Source organism: Schistocerca piceifrons, chromosome 4 (assembly GCF_021461385.2).
Source record: "Schistocerca piceifrons isolate TAMUIC-IGC-003096 chromosome 4, iqSchPice1.1, whole genome shotgun sequence".
Taxonomy (NCBI): domain Eukaryota; kingdom Metazoa; phylum Arthropoda; class Insecta; order Orthoptera; family Acrididae; genus Schistocerca; species Schistocerca piceifrons.
Window position 1 is genome coordinate 752,099,695 of NC_060141.1, and position 5,316 is coordinate 752,105,010.

Here is a 5,316-nt window from a genome sequence, read left to right on the forward strand (position 1 = left end):
CCAATCCAGTGAAATTCCACATATTATGCTCCTCCATTTTGCCTGTGACACAATCTGTCAATGATTTGAGACCACATCAATGCAATAGGGATACCATTAATGCCATAACAACTTAATTTGCAACATACAATTTTATAGCTAGGTCATAGAATATACCAACAAAATAGCTCTGATAGCACTTCATTTCTGAGCTAGTGTGTTGCTTTCTGTCCCCTTTATGAAAATCAAACCGAGAGGCAGTTAACAAATTCTGCTCAGTTAAATCAGACCGTATTCTATCATACGTCATTTCCTCAAACACTTCTGAAAAGATTGGAAGGAGTGAAATAAGTCTGTAATTATCTTCTCTTCAGTTTTATAGCATATTGACTACACAGATAGCTTATGGGGGATCCTATCAAGTCAGCACAAGATTTGATTATTCTGCAAGGAACACCATGATAGCCAGCAGAATAACTACTTTTTGTGATCTGATACATTCTCCTTAAGGGTTGTATTTTTGGCACTAATGTCTGATGGTGGTGCACGGAGTGCCTGAATAGATAAATCTCATGCCTTAGCACTTGGGTGCTTATTAATGGGTGGTATGTTTGCTGCCACAGCGAGACCAGTGATTTGAAATGTCATCACTCTTGCCTGAGCTATTTTCTGGTGGCTCTATTTGATCCGGATCATTAGTTTCGTTAGTTTCTTGTTTAATAATGTTGCAAACAGTTTTTGCCTTATTCCTGGAGTGTTTTACTTTTTGCATCAGCTCTAAGTCAGAATAAACATCTACATCCATACTCTGCAAACCACAGTGAAGTGCATGCTGAATCTTTTACTTCAGCCAATACAGAGAACTAAATCAAATATAAATCGTCCCTCTGCATTGCATAGTATACATGTAGACAGTCCTTTCAGGAACATGGAAAGTTCTCATCAACAATGCTAGTTTATTACAAATCATACTGAAAAGATAACAATATGTCAAACAAAAAAGATTATACAGTTTAGCGGTCAGCATTTCCTCACTTCTTCTCACTGTAAAAGAGACATGTCTGTTGCAATATTTTTCTTGCTAATCTTAGACATGCAAGAATTATGGTGACAAGTGGTCTTTGAAAATACTGTGATGGCACTGTTAAGCAAGACCAAGTGTGGGAGCCATTTACCACATAACATACAGTTAGAGAATGAGATTTGTATAAAGCAGCACCTCTTGGGTTATCCTTCTGTTGATCAGACAACTGCAAACAAAAATCATCAAGAAGGTATCTTTATTCAAGTGTGAATGTTTCTGTGATGTACAATGACTATAGTAAGGTCAAATGTGAAGAGAACAGTTGTAATTCAGAACCTCTTCCACACAACAGGCAAATAGTAGATGAGTAAAATTTAGGATTCTTTAGACTGAAGAAAGATCAGTATTCCAAATATTATACATTTAATTTTCTAACGGAGGAGGAGGAGCAGTTGAGTTCAAGTGTTTTCAGTGTAAATTTTGGTACACAAGTTGTGTTGGACACTCCAAAAGGAGCTTGTGGCTTACCTGTGACACCCAGCAGTGTATAATTTCACCATATGCAACCTGGGAAATTAAGAGGGCACTTTTCAATCTTGGAATGACACAGAAAGTAAAACAACATCAACTGCACTCACTACAGTGTCAATGACTGTGTCATGGTGCTACCAGATATCACAAAGTGAGGATGGGGATAAACAAATGTGTCCATCAGCAGACCAACTGAAAAGGCAAAAAGACCTCCCATGTTTGGTGAGGCCATGGTGTGATTTGTGGTGGCGTTTCTGATGTGGAGGTGATATCATTCATTCAGTAGTGGTGTGTGTGCCTTTTTCAGCAAGCACATTAGAGTTTTGGAACCAAACTTTAGGGCATCAGGTTACGCACTGAAACGAAAATCTACTGCCAACCTCAGAATGTAAGAACGCTGGAAAATCCGGAATGTGTAAATACATTCATCCAGCAATCTCCAATGTCTTCAGCACTTAAACATGCAAATGCCCTGGAATTGTCTGATAGCACCATTTATATGGAAATCTTCATATGCACCACTAAAAAAATAATGATTATGAAAGAATTACGTTAAGAGAGATTCTGAAACTTGCAAAGCTGTGTGTGAGGAAATTCTTCAGAGTATTCACCCTGACACTGTTTTGATTTCTTCTGATGAGTCCCACTTCCAATTATCAGATACTGTAAATAAACAAATTTTCTACTACTGGGCAGCAGAAAACCCTCAGAAACTTCATCAATGACCACTTCACACCCCTCATGTGACAGTTTGGTGCACTGTTGCTGAATCTGGTGTGTGAGGTCCATATTTTTTTAAAGAAGATTATGTAACAGTAACATCTACTGTCACATGATAGGGACCTAAGTTAAATCAGTTTGTTGGGGACAACGAAGAGAGAGGAGTCTGGTTTCCACAACACAGAGCCATAGCTCACTTCTTGCTGTTCTCTAGAAATTTTGAAAGAGTTGTTCCATCACCTAGTCTCCATAGTCATCTGATTTATCATCTTGTGATTCTTCCCTTTAAGGACACTTAACAGCTCAAGTGTACAAAAATTGCCCCACAGCCCTGTAAGCATATAAGGAAGCAACCACCCAGGAAGTGGCTGCCATTCCACTGGAAATGACACAGAGAACTATGGACGACTTCCAAGAAAGGCTCTGTCAAACTCTCAGCAATGGAGGACACCATTTACTGGACATAATTTTTAAAACCAACCAATGTAAAATGGCAAATATTTCTTGTTCACAAATAAAAGTATTTTCTCTGTACTTTCCTTAGTTTGTTCGTAAACTACCTTTTAAAACATGGGACATCTTTTTGCTGGACCCTGTAAGTGTATCACCCTGTGCAAGCCACACTTGCAGTCTATTCATCACACATTTTTTGAAACAGCACAGAAATAGTGTGTGATGAAAATCCAATGCAAAATGTTTTTAAATTGTTCTGTGAAAGAAAGATACCAGTATTTTACAAAACAGAAATTGATGGAATAGCCTTGAAGCATGAGGGACGATCTTCAGCATGTCTGTTCCCAAGTCATACTTCTAACTGCAACACAAAAACTTAAAGATCTGGTAACAATGTGGGAGAAACTGATATCATTAATATTGTCACAGTTTACTGAACAATGATACTGTGTGTGAAGTATTTCCTGATTTGGAAACTGACGACGACTCAGATGGAAAATGCAAGTGTTAAGGGAATTAGATTTTTTTGGTCAGAGTTTGTATGTTTATTGGATCTTTGTCTTGTAGTCTTTCTCGATATTTCACACTGTAAACAATATTTTGAAGAACTGAAATTGTAAGCAATACAGAGAATGTCTGATTAACTTATGGTGCACATGTGAAAACCCATTATATCTTTGTCATTTCAGAACAATGAATGCCCAACAACCCCATACAGGAGGGGGTATAGTAATGAATCTCACATTGTAACATTTTTAAGTTTTCCAACAATAAATCAGACATAAAATGTTTCCATAAACTTCCATTCTTCATTTTTGAGGTTATTTAAAGCATTCAATCACTTGTATCTAAAAAGAAATAAAGTGCATATTCATTGTTTTGGCATGAAAGGGCCAATATAATGATATATTCAAATAATTTTCATATTTTGTTAAATACTGGCCACACATACTATTATGTAAAAATTAATGTGCTTCAATAACCGTAGCCAGGAGAGAAAGAAAATAAAATGGAAAGAGAAAACATTCGGATATCAAACAAAATTTTGGTTGTATGATCCCATCTTTCAATTGTAGTCAAATAAAGAATTACTTTTGACTATTGCAAACTACAGTTGCCTTGTGCTTGTGAACTGGGCCTTAATGATGAAATATAAAAAGATGGATTTTTTTATGTTCTCTGTTTCATATGTAATAACATACTGTGGATATAAGAAATCTCAAAATTCTTATTGAAGCTTTATTTTCCAAAACTTCATTGTTCAGTACATAATTTACAGTCTGCTGTAAACAATAGCACAGATAGTTCATTTAGAAAAATTAGATTTAGAAAAATGTTCAGAATTTATAAATTGTAAAAACCATATGCACTGCCAAAATTTGTCCCAGCAAATAACTGTCTATGTTATGATAAACATACCTTATTTGAAACCCTTCCTTCTAACTTTTCTTAAGAACATACTATTTTTTTGTGAAAAACATTCAGTTCAAAAGTTCTCTTTATTCAGGATTGTCAGGTTCTACAATGTTTCTATCTTAGAAAGTAATCCTTCAGAAAATGTAGTGTTATTGTATAGTAGTTCAAATTTCTTTATTTCCAAAATTGTTGAATTTTACCTGGAATAACTTGTATTTCAATTAAAACTTTTGAATTTCCAGAAAAATCTTGATGGATTTTCAAAATTCCAGTGTTTCTGAATTTCTGGCGCATAAAACAGAACCCCTCGCCCCACGAACCATAGACCTTGCCATTGTTGGGGAGGCTTGCAAGCCTCAGCGATACAGATAGCCGTACCATAGGTGCAACCACAACAGAGGGGTATTTGTTGAGAGGTCAGACAAACATATGGTTCCTGAAGAGGGGCAGCAGCCTTTTCGGTAGTTGCAGGGGCAACAGTCTGGATGATTGACTGATATGGCCTTGTAACACTAACCAAAACAGCCTTGCTGTGCTGGTACTGCGAACGGCTGAAAGCAAGGAGAAACTACAGCCGTAATTTTTCCCAAGGGCATGCAGCTTTACTGTATGGATAAATGATGATGGCATCCTCTTGGGTAAAATATTCCGGAGGTAAAATAGTCCCCCATTCGGATCTCCGGGCTGGGACTACTCAGGAGGACATCGTTATCAGGAGAAAGAAAACTGGCGTTCTACGGATCAGAATGGAATGTCAGATCCCTTAATCGGGCAGGTAGGTTAGAAAATTTAAAAAGGGAAATGGATAGGTTAAAGTTGGATATAGTGGGAATTAGTGAAGTTCGGTGGCAGGAGTAACAAGACTTTAGGTCAGGTGAATACAGGGTTATAAATACATAAGCAAATAGGGGTAATGCTGGAGTAGCTTTAATAATGAATAAAACAATAGGCATGCGGGTAAGCTACTACAAAAAGCACAGCGAACGCATTGTTGTGGCCAAGATAGACACAAAGCCCACGCCTACGACAGTAGTACAAATCGATATGCCAACTAGCTCTGCAGATGACGAAAAAATTGAAGAAATGTATGATGAGATAAAAGAAATTATTCAGATAGTGAATGGAGACAAAAATTTAATAGTCATGGGTGACTGGAATTTGATAGTAGGAAAAGGAAGAGAAGGAAACGTAGT